This window comes from Octopus bimaculoides, chromosome 10, assembly GCF_046866305.1.
Source record: "Octopus bimaculoides isolate indiv1 chromosome 10, ASM4686630v1, whole genome shotgun sequence".
NCBI lineage: Eukaryota > Metazoa > Mollusca > Cephalopoda > Octopoda > Octopodidae > Octopus > Octopus bimaculoides.
In genome coordinates this window covers 54,480,429-54,505,355 of record NC_142937.1, presented here as the reverse complement: position 1 = coordinate 54,505,355, position 24,927 = coordinate 54,480,429, and the positions used below count along the sequence as shown (strand labels likewise).

Sequence of the window (24,927 nt, the reverse complement as noted above, 5' to 3'; positions counted from 1 at the left end):
ATATAAGAGACAAATCAACTTGGTTTACTAACAGAACAGGGTGTGTGTATGTACAGGAAAAAGAAATTGTTATGATTATTATTATTAGCAGCAGCAGCAGCAATACAACAAGAGGAAATCAAAAATTATCCACACTTTCACCACTCATGTACTAATAGGTGGTACTCTTGTAGTTACATGACCGAGGTTTGACCTTGATTGCTCCAGTTTTCTTTCTGGCAGTGTCTCTGTCTGATGTCTCTGGTCTGAAAGTATGCCAGGCACTGGAATTTATTGCAGGCTTTCAGTGCAATACAGGGGCAGCGTTCTATCACATATAAGTGTGTATGAGAGGATCAAGAAGTTTTAAAATGGCCAGATAAATGTGAAGCACAAAGTGGGAGCAGGACACCTATCAACTTCCACCACTGATGTGAAGAGTGAGCAAACTCAAGAGATGGTTTTGGCAAATTGACAAGAGACTGTCAATAAGACAGCATGTTCTCTGCAAATCAGTCAAGGTTCTGGAAAAAAAAATCATCCATGGCAAACTTTATAAAGCTTCCGTAAAGTCTGTGAAAGAGGGGCTGCAAAGAGAGCTTACTAAAGTGCATTACTTGACCACTATAACAAAGAAAGTGGAAATTTTTTGGGGAGGATAGTCGCTGGTGATAAGACTTGGGTCCATCACTGAGTCAGACCCCAAAAGTCAGAGTGTGGAGTAGAATCACCTAGAATTACCAGCAAAAAACAAAATCGAAGATTCAGCCTTCTGTAGAAAAAGTGATGCTAACCCTTATTTGGGATGCAAAAGGGTATACACTGGTTTTACCTGGAAAAGGGTCTACAGTCACTAGTGAAATATCTGCCAACAAATGGAAACCAGCAATTTGCACCAAATGCTGAGCTCTTTTGTGAAAGCATGTGTTACTGTTGCACAAAAATGTGTACATGCCCACATACAGTTGCCCACACAATTGAAATCATTGAAAACTTGGGTTTCAAGTTGCTGGAACATTTTGCATACAGCCTTCAGACTATCACCTCTTTGAACCATTCAGACATCCTTTACAACGTCATCGATTTGTTACAAGTAAAAAAGTGCAGGAAGCGGTACATAAATGGCTGCATGACTAGCAAGTGACCTTCTTCTTTGATGGAGAAGGGAAGCTCATAGACTGCTGTAAGAAGTTCATCAAAAAGCAGTGAAACTATGTCAAAAAATGATAATGTTCAATCCTTGCTTTGTTTTAATAAATTACAGAAACAAAACTTACCCTCTTATATAACAGAATGATAGGATTTTCACTGAACAAAATTCACAACAATTTTTTTTTTTTTTTGCAAGTTTTAATTATAATTTTACTGGATAAGGGGGAAGAAGAGTACAGATGAACTTTTAAGATTTTCTCTAGTTGATGAGATCAATGTGAATGAACTTTAGGTTAAGCTTTGTAGTTTGATGCCAGTAGCCAGAGAGTGGAATTTCAGGCAGGAGGAATGATTGAAAACTATTTAATGTATAGGTTTTAGGAAGGAGGAGATAAGGGCAAAGTGAGGATAACAAGGCAAGGAGAAAGACTGGTACATTGAATGGGCTTTATTGGAGGAGATGGAAGAGGTGTTGGTAGAAACAGAAGAACTCTAGAGATAAACCAAAATAATATATCAACTATAGTCATTTAGATTATTGGAGAATCTTTGGCAATCAACTGGATGGCCTTTATCTAAAAGGTGTGTGGATGCATGGCAGCACAGAGAGCAGCAGCACTGTCCAAGATATGTAAGCAGTCATCTAATGAGGACCATATTTTTGTAAAGACCTAGTAAGTATCCAGACATGAACATCTATTTCATTTACTTTACACATTAGAATAAAAATATAAATACCACAACTTCTTAAGAATTTCAAAGTTAATTCTAGCCACCAAGAACCATAGAAATAACATTATTACTTTGGGTACTAATAATATAGCAGTACCAGTAATAATATAGTAATATTAGAAGCATTATTATTACTGTGTGTAGTAATAATATAGAAGTATTAATAGTAACATAGTAGTATAAGTAGCATTATTATTAGTGTTTGACAAATGGCCCAGACTTGGCAGAAATTATAGAAATTCCCCTAGTGTTGATCGATTCTTCTCACCTGGGGTTGAAATAAATATCAGTATTATATTGTGTTTTATGTAATAATGAAATATTTACTTTCCATACCGAACTGATCTCTAGTTTACTAAAGGAGAGAGAGAGAGAGAAAGAGATAGATAGGTAGAGAGAGAGAGAGAGAGAGAGAGAGAGAGACAGAGAGAGAGAGAGAGAGAGACAGAGAGAGAGAGAGAGACAGACAGACAGAGAGAGAGAGAGAGAGAGAGAGAGACAGACAGACAGAGAGAGAGAGAGACAGACAGACAGAGAGAGAGAGAGAGAGTGTGTGTGTGTGTGTGTGTGTGTGTGTGTGTGTGTGTGTGTGTGTGTGTAGTGACCATTACAATTGTTGATTTCATAATAAAAATGCATACTGCTACTATTATTACTACTACAACTAATTGCTGTGCTTATTAAGCATTGTAATGATCCTAAACATCACATTTTAAAACTTGTTGAAAGTAGAAAAATACTTGAAATAAGTCTCTCTCTCTCTCTCTCCTCTTTTGCTGTTTTCTCTAAGACAATGGAAACATGTAACATCGATATATTGTGGATGGGTGACGTAAGAGGAGTGAGAAGGAAGGAGGGGAAGTAGAGAGATTGTGTTAGCTGAGGGTAACATAACAAAGACTCACTGCAACACACACACAAATATGCCCTGAAGAATTAAGAAGAGAAAGAAATGAAACAAAAGTGAAGGAGGATAGTGAAGGAGGATAGTGAGAGACAATCAATTTATCACTGACAAAAAAGAAGTAGCTAAAACTTCAAGGAGAGAAAATAACAAGAATACTGCAAGATTAATTACAAATTCCAAAACCATTTTCCATCAACCTAAACAGATACACTTGACTTCATACATTATTTCATATTGTTTCTCTATAATTCTATCGTTGTTCATATTATTTTTCATACTATTTCATATTGTTTCTCTACAGTTCTATCATTGTTCAGTCACACACCACCCAACAATCCAAAATCCTTATTTACAACAAATATAATAATAAAAGGAAAACATTAACTTCCAAGAAAGACTTACAGCATGAGTAGGGTACAGTATATTATAGCAGAAATAAAGTACAGTATACAACAACATGAATAGAGTGTAGCAGGGGTAGAGGGCAACATAGTGTAGCAAGAGTAGAATACAGAATAACTGACATATGACTGTAGTATAAATATAATATGAGCTATGTACAATATTTAGAAATGTTAAATTAATATGACTCATCACAGCATAAGAGATAAAAACAGATATAATTTATTTAGGAAGAAAAACCAGAGGTTGTGGCATTCATACATTGCCAAAGGATACGAGTGAAGCAAGTAGAACAGTTTAATGTGGAGATCGTAACTGGATTATAAACTGACTAAACCAAAGTAGTACAACAGCAAAAGCACTGAGAACACTTTCTAAATCTTTATTTTACGTTGAAAGCTGTGCAAGACTGGCCATGTGTATTTGTGAGTATTTATGCAACACACACACACACACACACACACACACACACACACACACACATATATATAACACAATTAGAAATATAGGATAACTGCATGACTGACGATTTCCTTCTCGGTCACATAAACTTTGCAAAAGCATATTTTTATAATAATAATACTAAACTTTTCTACTAAAGGTACAAGGAGGGGACTAATAATAATAATAATAATAATAATATTGGCTGGTGGAAAAGTAAATATATATTAATAAAAAGAAGCAAAATAAAGGTAAAATGGCTAGAATATCGCTCATATTAAGAAGTAAAACTTCCGGTTTTTTGTGACGTTGTGAGAGTTACCTCCCTTGTTATACAGGCAGTTCTAGTTTAAAGTAACACAGACAACACTTAAAGTTCTAGTTTGATATCATACCAATCTTGAATTTTAATCCTAGTTGACTTCAATTTAGTGTAACTTATAAAACACGAGGTTGGGGTGTGGTGTGGATGTAGTTAAATAAACATCCTCTCTCCAGAAAATGTGTTTTTTCTTAAGTTAGAAAAAGTGTGTGTGTGTGCGCGCGCATTCAGGTGGAACTTTTAAGTTCATGACATTCTGACTGGAGAGAAAAGCCATGGCCTCTTACAACAATGATAAAATCAACAGAATATAAGACACAAAAATCAATATCTGGCAGTACTTTAAATGGGTTGGAGCTGAAAAAAACAAGATAAGATATATAAACATTAGGATCTCTAACGAGAAAATGATTATAAACAGGTGAACTTTCATATAATAACAATAGTAATTAGATTTTTTGAGCACTAATAGGTGAGACAAATATTTAATTACATAAACAGGAATTTAGATTAGTAAAAAATACTTTTTTTCCATTAGGAACAACTAATAATAAAAATATATAGAATAATAAAATTTTTTTTAAATCATCTGACTGATTAGTATGAAGCTACTTCTTGAATTCCCATGAATTCCCACTGTGTCTAGGTTTTCTTTGCAGCCATCATCTTTCAACTGCTCTAGTAAAACACAGAACCTAGTAATCTGAGAACAGGATCTTTAGGGATAACAGATCCTTCTTTTGTATAAAATCAATAAAACAAAAATAAATATTAAAAGCCTATTATATTAAAGGGGAAGTTAGTGATCAGAGGGTTAAGAGAGAAGTAAAGTTAGCAACTGAAATTAAGTTCCAAATAAACAAATCAAAAATTTGGATCCAAAATTACTGGCAGAGCAAAGCTTCTCAAACAGTTTTTAACAAGTGATTCTTCCCCTTTTATTAATACTTTTTCAATGCTCCCTTGCTACAAATCAGCAAAATTAACTACACCTCATATACATATGAATACACACACACACACACACACACACAAACAAGTGAAGATGCTACTTAATACTACAAGTGTAGTGGTTGGTTTTATTGCATGCATGGAAACAGCTTCAAGTTTGACAGTGTCTTTTAAATTATACAATAGTCTTTATTGTTTATAATTTACCTGCATAGGCAGCATATGTTTAGTTTTGTTCGTTCATTCACATTTAGAAGTTGAATATTAAAGTTGATGCTGTCATTACTGTTACTGTCATTATGATAGTGGCAAACAAGCAGTTTATCATAATATATTTAGATTTTTTTAGAAATAGCTAAATAGGAGACAGGCTAAAAAGCTGTACAGATTTTCTACCTGTTGCTCACACCCCTGCTCCCTTTGTACCCATTACCAATACAAAATTTATTACCCCACCCTAAAGGGCCCACTTGCAGCACCAGTGTATCATGCAGGAAATCCTTTTATAATTTTACTGATCAACTGGAAGATAGAACAGGTCATTATATCTAAGATAAGGACTCCGTCAGTATATCTACTAGATGTGAAGCCTAGTTTACACTGGGATGGATGGCCACTTAGGAGACCAAAGTAGTTGCTTAAAAGCAGTTTGGTATGTACTCTACCAATTCTAACACACCACACTGCTGTCAATAATGATAAAATAATAGTTTCAAATTTCGGCTCAAGGGCAGAAATTTTGAGGGGAAGGACAAGTCAATTACACTGACCCCAGTACTTGAATACAGTAACTATTATACACCTCTTATATAGTCCTTACACACTGGTTATATAGTCAGTATACACTTGTTATATAGTCATTATAAATCTGTTATATAGTCGTCAAATTGATTCTAAGTTTTCAGTTTCCTCAACTAATTCAAGCAGTTCAGTACTTTAATAGGCACTACTTCATAAGGACCCAGGCAAGAGAATAATTCTAAACAAATGTTTTTTTTTTAAATTCTCTATCGATATATAAATCAACGAACTTTAAGAAAAAAAGATAAAATAAAACACTATAGAAATTGATAATTAAATTTACAAACATGTGTACAGACATAAAACTAGTAAAAACACAAACACAGCTGTCCTTTATATAATCAGATAAACATCCATTGACAAGTGTTTCTCCATAACCATTTCACACACACACAACATGGACATTCAGCAAAAGTTAGCAAATGGTATTTTCTGTCTATCTATGATAAAGGAAGAGGTAGACACACACACTCTCTCTCTCTCTCCCCATACGCACACGCTTTATCATTGTTATTTTATGTCCACTTTCCATGCTGGCATGTGTGCACATGTATACACACATACATACAAATATACATATGAGGTCTGATCAAAAAGTATGGGGATTGTTGCTATGGTAACAAACCTAAAGTATAGAGAGTGAAGTTGCTGGGCACAGATTGACTTTGAACTCTGTCATGCACATACACACCAAGTTATAATATTCTTGCTCACTTCTATTGTTTATAGCAGTGCTTGAAAGTAAAGTGTGTAGAGTGTGATTGTCTCAAAAAGAAGATTGGGTTTCAACTGCACAGGATCTCCTTGACGGTGTTGAGGAAGATGAAAACTCTTTGAAAATGGTCAAACAGGTAACAAATTGTGAATCTATGGCTATGACCCTAAAGCCAAAGCTCAGTTTTCACAGTGGAAGATTTCGAGATTTCAAGGAACTCCAAGAGAATATAACAAAGTAGCTGCTCACTATCCCAAAGACAGAGTACCAGGAATGCTTCTATCAATGGAAACAATGCTGAATAAACTGTGTGACTTCAGTAGGAGACTACTTCAAATTGACGTGCAGTAATTTTCTTTTCTATAGCACCAGTCCTGATATTTTTTAATCAGACCTCGTATACATGTGTATGTGACCATCAATATCATTATCCTTTTATTCCACTTCTCATGTTACAGTTTTGTTGGTGAGGAGATTGGCTTTTACAATTAGGTGCCCCTCCAACCACCAATTCCTTTACAGAGTGTTTTGAGTGTATTTAATCTGTGACATCAACATTAGAGAGGCTATCATGTCCTCAACAAAACAAGACAAATAGATCCACTTCACCCTTCATTTTTTCCACTCAAATGTCACCCTGCTATAGTTTATCATGGTCTCAGCAAGAGAGGTCGGGTAACCTTGTACTCTATGAGTCGTCAGTCCCCACTGCTCTAAGATGTATTAATATTAGTTCAATCAAAGTCATATGAGTATGTGTGTGTGAGAGAGAGAGAGAGAGAGAGAGAGAGAGAATCAAAGAAGAACCAGAATAAGTGAATGAAGAGTATGAGAATTATTGGAGCGGAGTGATGAATAACAGTTGAGGTGGACAATAGTAAAAGAAATATGACAATACTACTGACAGTGATTGCAAAATTTCAGCCTGCTAAGCCATCATCAGACAGTATGATGATGGATGTCTATTATTTATATATACATGTGTGAGGTGGCATCAAAAGGTTCCTGGGCTAGTTATGTTTAATAAAAAGTAACTTATTTACCTAAGTTTTAACATCATCTCCTTCAAAATAGTCACCTTGCACAGAAATACACCAATCCCAGCATTCCTGCCACTTTTGGAATCCGGCCTGGAAATCATTTTCCTTGAGTTGAGGACCTTCTGCAATTCTCTCTGTATCTTGACAATGGTATCAAAAAGACAAACTTTGAACTGCATTTTCATCTTGAGGAAGTCTGCAGGTACTAAATCTGGAGAATAGGGCATGTGCAGAAGCAATACCATGCTGTTTTTGGCAAGAAACTCACAAGTGAGGAGTGCTCTGTGATAGGGTGCATTATTGTCGTAAAGAATTCAATTCTTCACACTACACAGATCTGGTCATTTTTGCCAAGTATCCTCTCTCAAACACTTCAAAACATCACAGAACTCTCAATTGACAGCCTGGCCCTCGATGCACACTACCACATTTCCGGGAGCAACACTCATGGTAAGTCTTCCAGGGACATTTTCCCACTTTTGAGGCACCCGTGTCACTCAAAACACTGCGCACAACCTATTGCCATAAGCTTACCAAAGCATGCTCTATGTCTCTATAGAAGACTTCCCAAGTTTAACTCAAAATTTCACATTGGCTCTTTGTTCTTGTCCCTAACAAAATTGCAGACTACATGATACATGTTAACACAAAAACAGAAATTTCACAAAACGATGTCACTTGGCACACTGCCACATGAAGGTCACTGCTAGCTTTCACTGTGCTCACAACTGTGTGCTGCCATCTGTTGGTGCACTAGAGAACTAGTCCAGGAATTTTTTAATACCACCTCGTATATATATATACATATATCTTTAAAAATCTCAAATATACATGAATAGCTGTGTGTGTGTGTGTGTTTTTTTTTACTGCTAGAGAATCTATATAGATTACTTGATAGACTTGGCAGTCCCTCACTATTACTGCTGGCTTCTTTCTCCCTTCTCTTCAACACTACTTGCAGGACGCTTCCTACAGATGCCTTTTTTTTAAATTTTTATTATTATTGCCGTTTTCACCACATACACGAGAAATTATTTCTAAAAGAAAGTCTGTTGTAGCAGTTGTCTGTGTATTCATGTTTGTTTCTGGGTTACCATTTACCATTTTAGCTAATTTACTCTTGTATATGGTTTAGAACCTGCACCTCTTCTTTTGGTTTGAATGATAGTCACATAATGCAGCTAATATAAACATCATCTCTGATCCACTGATGCTTTTAGCAGAATTCCTACATAACAAGCAGTCAGACCAGGTTCTCAATAAGGTCTTGCCTTATGAGGCATTGAGACACTCTACACCTCCCTAAACCTAAAATTTACCAAAATCTTAAACCCACTGGACAATCTCCTTTCATTTTTTCTAACATCTATGAACTCCAATCCACTTGCGCCTCTGACACCTTATTCTTCATTAAAACACAAATCTTTCAACCTTTAACAATAGTCCCCCTATATCATCCAAGCTACATTCTTCACTTAAACTGTGTATACACAGAGTCCACTCACCCTACTAATCACCTGGACATCAGCAACACAGATTTTGAGTAAGTGTGGACCAAAGTCTCCCTCTTTCATTTGCCACTAGGTCTTTGATCCATAGACCAAAAACAACTATCACCTTTCACCTCTCTCTGAGGAATCATCTTCAATGACTTCATTTTTCACAAATCTTCCTGGCATTCATGCAGTTACTGAATCTTTTGCCATCCTCAACCTTTTGCCACAAATAATTTCATTCTCTGAACTTATTCCAAACTAACCCAAGACACTTCGAACACCCTTGAACCCTATCTCACCTCCAGATTCAACCTCTGCCATATCAGTACCATTACTGCCACGAGTAGGTCATCCAACCACTGCTTTATTGTGATTACCCATCATATTTCAACACACTACACTACACATCGCAACTTAAATTCTTTAGCACATCATTAGTCAGAGCTCAGTCACTTCAACCAGTTCTATGTAAACTACCTCTGGCAGCACATATCCTTCATCCCTGACCTATAAGAAACAGGGATGTCAATAACTGATGCCAACCTCTCAAGCAAGTCCCTCTATACACCATATGCAACAAAAATTCACACCTTCAAGTCCTCCAAGTGATTTATCCATAACTATCCTTCAACTGTTCAGACAAAAGAATACAGCTACGATGCTTGGAGAAAACCCTTAAATTCTATAACTGGATGGCTCTCATTTCCTCCCATGATTCCTGCATTTCTTCCACTTCTCAACAATATGTTGATTTTGCAAGTAATATTCACGGCATGCTTTGCACACACACACACACACACACACACGCACACTCCATACAGTACATAGTAAAATAGCCTCCAAAATTATTTTACTTCGTTCCACTAAACTCACCATATGTTTAAACACTGTTTAAACATTCACTTTTCCATGTTTACATGGCTCAGCTTAAACTCAGTGAGGCAGATCTTCTATAGCCTCTGTGTGTGTGTGTGTGTTTGTGTGTGTGTGTGTGTGTGTGTGAGTGTGTGTGTGTGTGTGAGAGAGAGAGAGAGAGAGAGAGAGAGAGAGAGAGTGTGTGTTTCTTTGCATTTATCAAAAGGTATGGCAAGTGTAAATATCAATGAAGTTAGATGGCCATTACTTTATATAACAGATCTGTGTAATGTATTATTTATACAGTGCAAATGCCATGTCAATACACACTGCTAATTCTCTCTGTACAGGTAGACCAAACACCACTGATCGGAGTAAGATGATACCAATTTTATAAAGTCGGATTAAGACTGATGTCTACTTCACCAAGTGATCAATGTTGTGTGTATACAATATATTTCATGAATTCATCAGTGTACGTCAGTTATGGTCATTAGTGAGATATTAATCAATGGAAATGTAATAGAGAACTTGTGCCAATATCAAAGCTTATTGCTTTAGTTAGCACATCCATTACAAGAAGGTTATCAATGTATCAGATTAATTGTTTAAAGGAAAAGTAATACCAGTGATTGTTCATATAAGCCACAATAACATTAAATATAAAAGCAAACATACTAGAAATTTAATCATCAGAGCTGTCAATTATGAATGTTAGATTATATTAATCATAGTTACATTGAGCTATAAAAAATATTATGAAGACACGTGGCAGCCAAAGTATAAAATATAAAACAAGGAGAGATATTAATCTGCTAGAACAATATCAATAAGGCCAGGATTGAAACAACAACCAAAATAATAAAGAATCATTGTAACAGAAAAACCTATTCTTTATTATATGGTTGCTAGTAGAATGGCTAGTAAGAAGATACTTTTACATTTCATCTTCATGTTGCCAATAAAAACCATATAAGTGGAAATGATTTTTAAAAGAAATCTTCGAATTGAACTTCAGTTCCATACTTTATTCACACATCCACACACACACACATACACACTGGTGACGCTAGCACTACCATCTCTATCAATGTCACCCCAATACTTTTTTCAATGTCCTCCTCCTACAACAACAGGTCAAAATTTTATCTTTTAGAGGAGAAATAATGTTGCTAACAGGCCATTTTTTGCTGTCATGGATATTTAGAAATAAGGTTGCGAATAGATCAATCATGTTATAGATATGTAGAAATAAGGCTGCAAATAGGTCAATCTTGTTGTCATGGATATGAAGAGATAAGGTTGCTAACAGGCCAAATCTTGTCGTCATGGACATGTAGAAATAATGTTGTTAACAAACCAGATATTTTTATTATAGATATGTAGATGTGGCTAACATATCCGATCTTGTTATCATAGATGTACAGAAAATAAATCTGCCAACTGGAAGATATCTATGTACCTTAGTGAGAATCTTTACGAAAGTCTAAAAAAACTACAAAGAATTACAAGAACTATCAAGAATGTTGGGAATGAAGAGCTAAATACTTCTATTTCTAGAAGGATCCCTTCGTAATTCTAAAGCTGAAGAAGAAAGTCATAAACTTAAAAAAGAACTCTGCAAACTTACAAAGTACATGATATTGTACATCACTGCTCTTGTACATAGTCAACGATATGTGTAAAGTAGTGATGTAACCAACTTGAAGTGAAATATCAAAGTGACTCTTAAGGAATGTAATAGTAGTAGTAGTAGATACAATGCAAGGTATCATTAACAACCACAGAAAAAAATTCTACAATTTCTTCATTAAATATGAAGCTTTTTCCACCAGTAGGAGCTCAATATTAAGCAATAGTCAATTGTCCAATACTGTAATCCACTGATCTTGTACATTTTACAAATGCAAACTGGTATTAAAGAAACCTTAATAAAGTATGTGAAGAATTTTCTTTTCCATTTTATCATGTCCGTTGGACAACAAATTGGAGGGACAAATGTTGCTTTAACAAGCAAAGGAGGAGGGGTAAAGTCCATTTTACTTACAGATTATTACAGTAAATATCACATAAAGGGTTAAGCATATCCAAATGAACTTACCTGAAAAGAGAAAGGAAACATTAGAATCATTCATTTGAGATCAAAGAAATAATTATAGAAATAGAAACAATGTAATAAAGAAACAGTGGATGAATAAAAGAGTGACAGTACATAAAATAAGATAGACATATGGAGGTAAAAAAAAAAAAAAATGTGAACAGAAGAGAAGAAGGAATTTGAACCTTAAATTTTAAATTTTAAAGTTGAAAGTAGCAGAAAGTAATATTGAAACAAAGAAGGTTATCAATTAAAAACATTAACGTGTTTAAAATTAGGCTGATATACTGCAATATATTGGTTACATGAAAATGTATTGAAGTGAAAATAAACTTATAAAAATACATCATTGCACATTGCATCTAAGTCTCCTCTAGGTGTGTGTGCGCATATATATATATATATATATATATATATATATATATATATATATATATAAAGAGAGAGAGAGAGAGAAAGTCAAGTTTTGGCTGCTATATCTAGCTTGGTGGTATCTTTTAGATACCCTTAATCATAATTTTAATAATAATTAGTACCTACGAGGTTTTTATTCCCATGCAAGCCACCAGATATGATCGGTATTTTAAATAATGATCTTATCATTATCTATATATATATATATATATATATATATATATATATATATATATATATATATATATATATATATATATATATATATACACACATACATACACACACACACACACACACACACACACACACACACACACACACACACACACACACACACCAATATGTTCTTTAATGAAAATAGAGCCTTTAAATATTATAACAAGTCAATTAAGATATTTATCTTTTAAAAGTTTCAAATTATTGAATACCCAAAGAACACTAGAAATCAAAACAAAATATTTAAAAAAAGAGGTATAACAAAATAAACAATTTTAATCGCTTGAAACACTTCAACAAAATCTCCTCGCAGGAAAGTTGTTGGAAAACCTAAGCATGAAATAAATTAGCTCTGATTAATTAATATAAACAGCTAAAAATTAAGAAGATGGATGACCAGAAAGTTTGCTTATTTTAAACTATGTCAAAAAATCTGTATGGTATGAGAATATTTTGTTCAGAGCATGTTGGGTGTTCATATCTACAAATTTAGATGAATATCGAAGATGTTGTTAGAACTAGAACAGTTAGATCTTATTATCTGACTACTACACAAAACAAAACAAGAAATCAGCTCCCACCAATTTCATTACATTTTCTGATGACAATTTTTCAAAGTATTCAGTTCTGAATGTAATCAGTGAAACTATAAAATTAAAACCTGATTGGCTTTGAAAATGAAATTTGTTTATTATTGAATAATTTCTGAAAAGCTCCAAGACATTTCTAAAAACTGTTAGAAAGAAATATATATATATATATATATATATATATATATATATATATGTATGTATGTATGTATGTATGTATGTATGTATGTATGTATACATGTGTGTGTGTATATATGTATATATATATATATATATATATATATATATATATATATATATATATTAAAATTATAGTGAAATCTAAAATATGTTTCAAGAACAATAACCATAGGAATTTAGACCACAATTGAAAGGCAAGACTGCAACTTCAAATTAGTAATTCTTTGCTCAATCTCTTGAGTAAAAATAACCAGGATCTTCTTGGCGAGTCTTACCACAGGGTTTTCTGAATAAAAATCTCATTTGTAAATGAAATTGTTTGATTCATTTTAAAAGATCAGACACAACACATTTCATGGTCTTTATAACCAGATGTGTGCCAAAGATTTAAGAGATGGTAAAATAAATCAAGAATGGTCTCAAAAGGTAACATTTTTTTAAATAATCAGTGGGCACCATCTTTAAAGCTTCAAGTCTGAACCACTGACTCAATAGGATGTTTTTATAGTAGGTTCAGTTCCACATCAATGATACACAACAGATGTTTATATCACAGCCTTCCACAGCAGAAGTGCAAACTTGTTTCACCAAAACACGGTAAGAAATCAAGCTGTTTATCCTGATTTTAAGAGAGATTAAATATTAAATTCTATGTCGGGAAAGTATTACAAACTGTGCATCATTAAGAAAATAGGAATAGATTGAACTAACTGTAAGTGCCCCATCCAAATCATGATTGGCCACAACATGTAAGAAGACAGAGGAAACTGCCAGTAATAGTTAATGGCAGCCATGTCTGATTACATAATATAAACAGTATTTCCTCCTGCTGTTGCTGCTGCTGATAGTACCAGAGAAACAATGATTCAATGGAAACTACATTTCAGTCAATATCTATCAGTAGTGTACGGAAGTGCAGCTACTACACTGCATCGCATTACAGTTGTTCAGTACTGAAGTGACAAAGTAAGGTGATACAGCAGACAATGAGATGAAGACAACAGCCCTTTGTGTGTGTGTGTTGTTTCTGTTGAAAGTAAAATGACCAAAAGTTAGGTATGGTATAGACTTGAAAGAATAACCTATCTAGATAGCTATTATTGTGTGAGAGAGAGAGAGAGAGAGAGAGAAAGAGAAAGAGAGAGAGAGAGAAAGAGAGAGAGAGAGAGAGAGAGAGAGAGAGAGAGAGAGTGAAATGAGTGTATAATAAGGAGGGGCTTTATAAAAAAAGAAATCAATTGCCATCAGATGACACTAGCTGAAGAGAAATCTAGATAATTAAAGAGTAAACAAACCAGGTAAGCAATGGATATAGAATGGAGAATTGACTGATGCAGAAAATGTTACAACTCCTAATAGTAAATAGGACACTCTACTGTTACCATAACCGACACCAGCAGGCTGCACTAAAGCCAGGAGACCTGGAAAATAGCTGTCAGTTGCTTGAAAAAAATATTGAATTTTAATATCTTTCACTTAATAGATTTTTTAGAAAATTTATTTTCTGTTGAAATTGATATACTATCAAACTAGATGTAATAACTTTAGTGAACTAATATTGGAAACAGAACAACTAAAAAGACATGATACAATCCCCACAAAGACCCTACCAGCACCATTAATACATCCTCCACTCTACATAAGTGCAGGGTTACTGGGAGGGAGGGGCGTCAGTGGATTACACAGTCCATAAATGGAAACCCAAAACTTTGCTACATTATTGATGTGATGAAAGTTACTCTCAGCATTTGGTTCAAATTGACCAAACTGAGAATCACTCTCACATCAATTTCAAGAGTTCACAGTAGTGAGGACATCCAGTTGGGAAAACATGAGATTTGAAATACAAAAATATCCAGATTCCCAAACACAGATGAAACACTATAAGGAGGGGAGTCTATTTGGTTTTGAGATGTCCATGTAGTAGTTGCAAATCATACAGATGTCAGCAAATTTGCTGATACCTCTGTGACTTCCAACTAAGATACGAGCCGTCAACACATGACCCATTGCAGCTCTAAAGTGTAGGGCTGGTGTGGAAAAGTGATGAACTTCAGGGACTTGATAGAAAAACCGGGAAAATGATAATACTACGAGGGCCACTACACCCCAAAAGTGATGTGGACAGTGATGTAGATCTATCATAATAGAGAGGTGGAAGAGGTCTCATTAACTGTGAAATGTGTGTGAAATCTGAGGAAAAAAATCTGGTATGGTATGTAAAGAATTCAAATGAGAGATTGATGGCAGAAGTAAGAAATATAAAAGTCCTAAGCAGTGATGAAGCAAATGAAAAGGGGGAATTTCAACAAGACAGACAGAATGGCATCTTCAATAGATGGAAAGAAAAAAATATATGGTCAATTCTTGCAGGAAATGCCTGAAACAGATGACAAAGATAAGATCTGGGATTGGACTAGGAAAAGCAACTCAAAAGTTCAAACTAAAGCCCTTATTTTCATGGTCCAAGCACAGGCACAGAGAACAAACTATATCAAGTTCAATATTAACAAGTTAGTGACTTCTCTCACTTAGTAAGTTGTGCAGTGAGAAAGGTGAAACAATACACCATATTATTAGTGAATGTAAGAGGCTTGCACAGAAAGACTACAAGAGAAAGAAAGACAACATTGACAAATTGGTTCACTGGAAGCTCTGTTATAAGTATGACATGAGCAGATGTAAGAAATGGTATGAGCACCAACTAGAAAGGGTTACTAAAAACAAATAATATAAGATCTTGTGGGACATAACCATCCAATGTGACCCTCTTATTGTGGCTACAAAACATGACGTTGTAGTAGAAAAGAAAAAGAATGAAGCAATTAATATGAATATCGCTTCACAGTGCAACCACAAGATATGAGAAGGAAAGTGAGAAAATTTATAGATATCAGGAGGTGAAGAGAGAAATAAGGAAACTATGGAGAATCAGACACTTGGAAGTGGTACCGACTGTGGTTGGCACACTGAAAGTAGATGGTAATAGGTTTGATGCATGGCTTCAGAAGCTAGGAATTATCATCCAGACAGGACTGTTGCAGAAAACAGCCATGTTATGAACAGCAAGGATTCCAAGGAGGGTGTTAGAAAGTCAAAGGAGAAAGAATGACCCAAAGGACTTCTGGCTATTGGATATGGCTTGCTCTTTTGGTATGGTGTCAGTATAACATCTACCAGAGCAAAAGCATAAACAAAAATAATAATAATTGTTTCTCATATAGGCACAAAGCCCAAAATTTTGGAAAAGGGTGGCTACTGATTACACTACTTCTCATACTTGACTAGTATATTATTTTATTGATTCCCCCCTCCACCCCACCCTCCTGACAGAAGAGTAAAAGGCAAAGTTGTTGACATTAATGGGATTTTAACTTAGAATATAATGAGCCAGAATAAATGCTGAAACACATTTTGGTTGATGTCCTAATGATTTTGTTAATCCACTGCTCTAAATAATGACAATGACAATGGTTGCTAATTTAGGTACAAGTCTAGCAATTTTGAGGGGAGGGACAATTTAATACTGTCAACCTTAGTACTTGACTAGTACGTCATTTCCCCAAGTCTGGAAGGATGAAAAGTAAAGTTGATATGGGCAGAATTTAAACTCAGAATGTAAAGAGTCAGAACAAATATGGCAAAGCATTTTTGTGATGTTCTAACAATTCTACCAACAGTAATAATAATCCTTTGTATTATAGGCACATAGCCAGTAATTTCAGGGAGGGGTAAGTCAATTACATTGACCTTAGTGCTTGATAGGTACCTATTTTATCAACCCTAAATGGATGAAAGACAAAGACAAACTCAGCAGCATTCAAAATCAGAATGTAAGAACAGACAAAATACCACTAAGCATGCTAATAATTTTACCAGTTCACCACCTACCAATAATAATAATAAATAACAATGATCATCATTATTATTATTAGTAGTAGTAGTAGCAGCAGCAGCAGCAGCAGCAGTAGTAGGTGGTGAGCTGGTGGAATCATTAGTACACCAGGCAAAATGCTTAGCAGCATTTCATCCATCCTTATTTTTTAAGTTTAAATTCCACCAAAGTCAACTTTCCCTTTCATGGTCAATAAATTAAATACCAGTTACGCATTAGGTTCGATCTAATCAACTGGTCATTTCTCCACAAATTTCAGGCTTTGTGCCTTCAGTAGAAAGGATTATTATTATCTCAATTTAGTACAAGGCACACAGTTTGGAGGGTGATGGGCAAATCGATTGCATCAACCTCAGTTGCTGACTAGTACTTTATTTTATCAACCCCAAAAGAATGAAAGGCAAAGTCAACCTGGGTGGAATTTGAACTCAGAATGTAATGAGCTGGAAGAAGGGCTGCTAAGTATCTTGCCTGATGCACTAACAATTCTACTAGCTTACCACAATAACAATAACAATAATGATAATAATAATAATAATAATAATAATAATAATAATAATAATAATAATAATAACAATAATAATAATAATAATAATAATAATAATAATAATAATAATTTTTTCCACTAAAGGTACAAGACCTAAAATTTGGAGGAAGGAGATAGTTGAATACATCAACCCCAGTGTTTCACTGGTATTTAATTTATCAACCCCCAACAGGATGAAAGGCAAAGTGGACCTTGGCAGAATTTGAACTCAGAATGTAATGATGGACAAAATACCACTAAGCATTTTTCCCAGCATGCTAATGCCTATGGCTTTAATAACAACAACAATAATAATAATAATAATAATAATGATGATGATGATGATGATGATAATGATAATGGTTTCAGATTTTGCCACAAGGGCAACAATTTGGTGGGAGGGAATGAATCAATTACATCAACCCCAGTGTTCACATGGTACTTATTTTATCGACCTCAAAAGGATGAAAGGCAAAGATGACCTTAGCGGAATTTGAACTCAGAATGTAAAGACGGACAAAATGCCACTAAGCAGTTTGCCCAGCATGCTAACAATTCTGCCAGTTTGCCACCTGAATAATAATAATAATAATAATAATAGTAATAATCCTTTCTAATGTTGGCACAAAGCCATACATTTGCAAGGTAGGTGAATAGTTGATTTTATCAACTAACTCCAGCACAGGTTTTAAAAAAATACTTAATAGTCTCTAATTAAATTATACAAACATCAAGTATATCAGTTTACTGTTTCTTAGAATAAACAGAAAATTTTCAAAATTTCATTCCATATATTTTAGTAGATCTCATAGAGTAAATCTAATAAAAGCCAAACAATCATATTAATATATTCAATTTTTCTTGTGTATGTTTGTAATTCAGTGTCACTTCTACTACTGGTTTTGATTCTTAATTTAATAAAACAAGACAAATCTACAGTTTTCAAATTTTAGTCACCAGACAGAGAAATTTAATTTTTATTTTATGTTTTCTTGTAGAGAGAAAATTATGAATTTAGATGCCACAAACACACATTTTTTTCTTTCTTTTTTACTTGTTTCCGTCATTTGACCATAACTATGCTGGAGCACCACCTTAAGGGATTTTAGTCAAACAAATCAATCAATCCCAGGACTTATTCTTTCTAAGCCTAGTACTTATTCTATTGGCCACCTTTGCCGAACCACTAAGTTACAGGGACATAAACACACCAACATCAGTTGTCAAGCGATGGTGTGGGAGACAAACACACAAATATATACATATATATATGACAGGTTTCTTTCAGTTTCTGTTCACCAAATCTACTCACAAAGCTTTGGTTGGCCCAAGGCTATAGTAGAAGACACTTGCCCAAGTTGCCATGCAGTGGGACTGAACCCAGAACTATATGATTGGGAAGCAAGCTTCTTATCACACAGCCACACTTGCACCTATATATAAAGTTTCCATCATTGTTATACCTTTTGTATACTCTCCATAAGTTAGAAGAATGTCACCCTGCATGACTCCCTCACCATTTATTATCATTCTTTGCCATCTCTTTTGTGGAATTCAGCTTCTTGAAATCAACCTTCGCCAGCTCTTCCTCTCCTACAGGTTCATCCACCACTTATATTGCTTGCAACTTCTTTACCCAACAGTCACCATCTTCCATACTTATGCCATTACTAACTTTTCACCTTACCAACCTTCTCACATCCTCCACATACAGCCCCATCATAATCATCATTCTGTGTTATTGTACACAACAATCACCCCATCATACAATCTCCATTTACTCACACAGAATTTCTTCATTGCCCACACTGAGGTTGTTTCACTTTGTTCTTATTCTAATTTTTGAGTACTTTTGGGAGTAACAGCACCAATTAACTACTTTTAGGGAATGTTCTGAGCATTTGAAATAGTTCATTCCCTGAGTGCTCTTACTGCTAACTACTCTAGTGCACCTCCCACATCCATGGTTCTCCTTTGTACCAGCCCATCTCTAATCCCAGTAACGCCTTGTAAATAACAGAAATAAAATATAAGTTGAAGTATTCTTATAAAAGCATTCTGAATACTGTACACTGGTAGAATCACCAAGAGGGTGAGGTGGCATTAGGAAAAGATGAAAGGGAAAAAAAGTCCCTTCATTCCTATGGTAGATGATATTCCAAAATGGAATGAGATGTTGTTCTTGTTACTTGGAGTATGATACCCTGGACACCCTGTGGTAAGTGAGTATGTCATAAACCAAAGTTTATGGAGTGCCATAATGTGTTGAAATAGTGGGTTGTGGGTTGGCCTAGAGTGTATAGGGGAATACTGCAGAAGTGTTTGTAGGAAGAGATTACAAATAGAAAGTGATAAAAGGAGGCAGATTCAATCTTCCTCAACATCGTTTAATGTCTACTTTTCTATGCATGCATGAGTTGGATGGAATTTACAGGGACAGACTTTCTACAGTCAGACACCCTTCCTCTTAACAATCCTCACCTGTTTCGAAATAAGGTAATATTTCCCCCATGACTAGACAGGTTTTTCACAGAAGACTGGAAACAAGCAACATTGAGCAAGAGTGCAGCTCATTTACAACCATGAAATTAAACAAAGGTATGTGTATATACACACACGGCCATTCACTTTCCATCAACCAAATCCACTTGACCTGGGGTATAATAGAAGAAATTTGGTTAAGGTACTGCACAGTGGGACAGAATCCAAGAACACGAGGTTGGGAAGTGACTTTCTTAGTCACACCTATATCCTCTTAATGTCAGTAGTAATCTGGTATTGAATAAATTTGTCATATAATGTAATAAATTAATAAAAATTAGAACAGGGCCGCCTCCACACATACAGAATGCATAATACACAACAAGAAACCAAGACAAGATCCAGTTAAAGCAAAATAAGGGTTCTAGGACTAGAAATTATTTCCTGCAGACAAGGCGTACATTTTGTAAGAGATTAGGTTAGTCAAATCAATCTATGGACATTTGAACTCAGAATGTGAAGATGAATGAAATATGAAATATAGCATACTGGACAAAATGCATGCTAACAATTCTGCTAGCTTGTAACCTTAAATAATAATAATAATAATAATAATAATAATAATAATAATAATAATAATAATAATAATAATAATTTTAGCACAAGGCCAGCAACTTGGAGGAAGGGTGTAAGTTGATTACATTGACCCCTGTGCTCAACCCCAAAAGCAAAGTCGACCTTGACAGAATTTAAATTCAAAAGGTGAAGACGGACAAAATATCTCTAAGCATCTTGCCCGGTATGCTAATGATTCTGCCAGCTTGTCAAATAATAATAATAATAATAACAACTGTCCTCTCTACTAAAGGCACAAGATCTGAAATTTGTGGGGAGGGGACTAGTCAATTATATCAAACCCAGTGATTCACTGGGGCTTAATTTATTAACCCGAAAGGATGAAAGGCAAAGTTGACCGTGACAGAATTTGAACTCAGAACGTAAAGACAGACGAAATACTGCTAAGCATTTCACCCAGTGTGCTAATGATTCTGCCAGCTCACTGCCTAAATAAAATAATAAAAAAAACAATAACAACAATTGACAACAAAACATCAACGGACAGAAGAGGAAATAAACAACCTTAGTGGAAAGTGAGAATTTAAGAAGATATAAACTCCCTGAACAGTGCAGTGTCAATACTTGTCAGGAAAAGAAATGGAGTATTGAAGAATAATCACAAATTTGAAAAAAAATGAGGAAGAAGCATGATGTAGATAGATACAAAAGGTTTGACTGTTGTAATCAAAGAATTGAAGCAGTGCATACTTGCCAAAAAAGCAAAGCTAACTAGGTTTGAACAATGGATTAAGCAATACCAGCAAAACAAATTGTTTAGAACCAACCAAAAAAAATTTTATCAAGAGACTAATGATGATAAAGAACATGAAAGATTAGTTTCTAGTGATGACGAAAGTCAACAGATATGGAGAAAGCAAGAACAACATAATACTGCAGCTGAATTGCACTGCAGCCTGAAGCAAACAACTTCTTATCCCCAGCAAAAGGTTATCCACTTCACAGAAGACAGTATCAGAAATATGAGTAAAAAGACAAGCAACTGGAAAGTAGCAGGACCTGATGGTGTACAGGGATTTTGGATTAAAAAAAAGTTCAGTAGATGCCGTAAATTGATAGCAGAGCAATATAATGCATTGATTGATGGAGAAGAAATTCAGGGCTGGTTGACAAAAGGACAAACAGTGTTGTGTCTGAAGGATGCATCAAAAGGAAATGCTGCTGACAATTACAAGCCAATTTTTTGCTTCTCATTAATGTGGAAATCACTGTCAGGAGGAATTGCAGAATTATACAAATTTCTTGATGAGAACGATTTGTTACCAATAGAACAAACAAGCTGTAGGAGATGCAGAGGTACCAAAGATCAATTATTGATAGACAAAATGGTAATGCAAGATTGTACATGAAGAAATTGGGAATGGCCTGGATTGGCTGTCAAAAGCTTATGATATGATTCCACATTCATGGTTTATCAAGTGCTTAGATCTATTTGGAATTGCAAGGAATGTAACATGTTTTCTGAAGAGAAGTATGGTGACGTAGAAAACTGAACTGACATCCTATGGAAAAAGCCTGGGCACCCTGGGCATCATAAGAGGAATTTTCCAAGGTGATAGCTTATCTCCATTGCTTTTTTTTTTCTCTGCATCATCCTCTGGCCTTGGTACTTAGGAAAATGAACCTGGGAATATCAGCTAAAAAAAAAAAATCCCATACAATCAATCACCTCCTCTGTATGGATAATCTGAAAATGTATGGCAAGGATAAGACACAAGTGAGTTTCTTGATGAACATGGTCCACTGTTTTAGTGCTGATATTAGAATGGAAATTCAGACTCAAGAAGTGTGAAATAATCTATCGATAAAAAAGGCAAGGTGCAGTCCCCAGGACGACACAGAAAAGGACCAATCATGTCAATAGACCTCCTAAGTAGAAAGCAGCAATACAAAAAGAGATCAAATGTCTGTGGACAGATGTATCAGTTCTTGATGAACTTGCTAGAGGAGTAAATATTAAGATGAAACGAGCCAGAAAAATTAAGCAAAAATATAAAATCAAAGATTTTATAAACCTCCCTGCAACCAAGGAAATAGTAAAACAATGAATACAACTGAAAGCCCAACAGCTCAGTGGGTATGACAAAAGAATCAAATTTTATTGACAAAACAAGGTAAAGATAGATGCAAAAAAACTTTATAAGGAAATTGGCAAAAGCGAGATAGAAGTAAAGGAGCCACCCAAGACTGAGGAAATGGAAGAGTTCTGGAAGAAGATATGGAGCAACAAAAAAGAATATAATGCTGAAGCTCACTTGATAGAATGTGAGAAAGTGAGACTGGATGAAGTTGAAAAGCAGAAATGGGAGGCAATAGGAATAGAAGAGCTAAGATGTGTTTTTAGAAAGTCTCCCAAATGGAAAACCTCAGGACTGGACCAGATCCCTAACGTCTGGCTGAATTGTTTGACAGAAGTACACCAACATTTTGCTGCATCTCTAACTGATGCCATCCAGAACCTAGAGCTGGCTGACCAAAGGAACAACATACCTTCTACCAAAAACTGAAGACACGAAAAATCCAAAGAACTACTGACCAATAACGTGTTTGTAAAAGGAATTCTTATGGATGGAAAGATCAGTTACTCATAAATAAAATGATTGTAGAGAATTGCCAGAGCAAAAAGTAGAACCGGAGTATGGCATGGATAGACGATAGGAAAGCATTTGATAGTGTCCCACATAATTCGCTACTCAAGGCCCTTGAGATATGTAAGACCTCTCCTGTCATCTCCAGATTCTTACAAGGTAGCATGGCCAAGTGGAATACATGTTTCTTTCTACACCATAGTAATGGGATAAGCCAATCTAACAACATCAACATCAAACAAGGCATCTTTCAAGGTGGCTCCCTCTCCCCATTACTCTTTTGCATGGCATTGATTCCACTCTCAAACCAACTGAGTAACATCCGGTATGGGTTCAAAGTGTATAATATTATAGTAAACCATCTGCTTTATACAGATGATCTGAAGCTATTTGCTAAAAATGACGAAGAGCTAGTAGGGCTGTTAACAAATGTCAAAGAGTTCAGCAATGGCATTGGGATGAAGCTTGGCCTTGATAAGTGTGCTAAAGCAACTTTTGTAAGAGGCAAACTCAAGCAAACAACTTCCATTAAATTAGATACTGACACTACCACCAAGGAACTTGACCCACAAGAAAGCTATAAATATCTAGGGATAAACAAAGGATATGGTATACAATATACAAACTAAGAAAGGAGTATTACAGGAGAGTAAGACTCATACTAAAAATTGAACTCAACTCCAAAAATTGCATCAAAGCCATTAACACCCTAGCACTTCCAGTAGTCTAACACAGTTTTAACATCATTAACTAGAATCTTACAGAGCTCCAACACCTGGATAGAAAGACGAGAAAACTTCTAACATCTAAGAATATGTACCACCTAAAATCAGACATTCATCATTTGTACCTACCTAGAAGTAATGGGAGAAGAGGGATGATGCAGGTAGAACTGTGCTGTAAGTCCTCCACAATAGCAATGAACAAGTACCTATCTAGTACAGAGGACTGGATGCTGCAGCTTGTGTGCAAACATGAAAGCAGCAACAAAACACATTCTACTGCCAAGAAAGCTTGCAAATTCACAAGAGAACTCAGCATTAACACTGAATTAGATGAAGAACCCGAAACCACTGCCACAAAAAAAGGAAAACAGATCAAACAGACTTCAAAGAAGAATAGGCAGAAACAAATTGAGGAGTGATGGTGCCAGAAACCTCTGCATGGACAGTATATACTTCAAAGTCAAAATGCTCATGTAGACCAAGCAACAACCAATCAGTAGCTGAGAAACTCAGGTCTGAAAGTAGAGACTGAAGGTTTCATATTAGCTGCACAAGACAAAGCTTGCTTACCAAAAACTACCAGGCTAACATTCTTCAAAACAGTTCTGACCCTAAATACAGATTCTGTGATACATTTGATGAAACAATAGATCATCTCGTCTAAGGATGTCCTGTGCTGACACCAAATGAATACAAAAGCTGCTACAATAGGTTAGGGCAGTATTTACACTGGAAAATACATAAACACTACAAAATCAGCACTTCTGCTTACTGGTATGAAC

The 24,927-nt window shown here is 35.2% G+C and overlaps 1 protein-coding gene across 25 annotated transcripts in view; it reads right to left on the bottom strand.

Annotated features, from left to right (window-relative positions):
• LOC106872761 (uncharacterized) overlaps positions 1-24,927 on the bottom strand; it is a 417,879-nt gene that overhangs the window by 162,267 nt on the left and 230,685 nt on the right. Inside the window, exon 4 of one of the 25 annotated variants that reach the window (XM_089358676.1) lies at positions 11,841-11,894. The exons of the other annotated variants lie outside the window; for them this stretch is intronic. The gene's annotated coding sequence lies outside the window, so the exon portion shown is untranslated. The remainder of the gene's footprint in view (positions 1-11,840; positions 11,895-24,927) is intronic. 25 annotated transcript variants of the gene reach the window in all.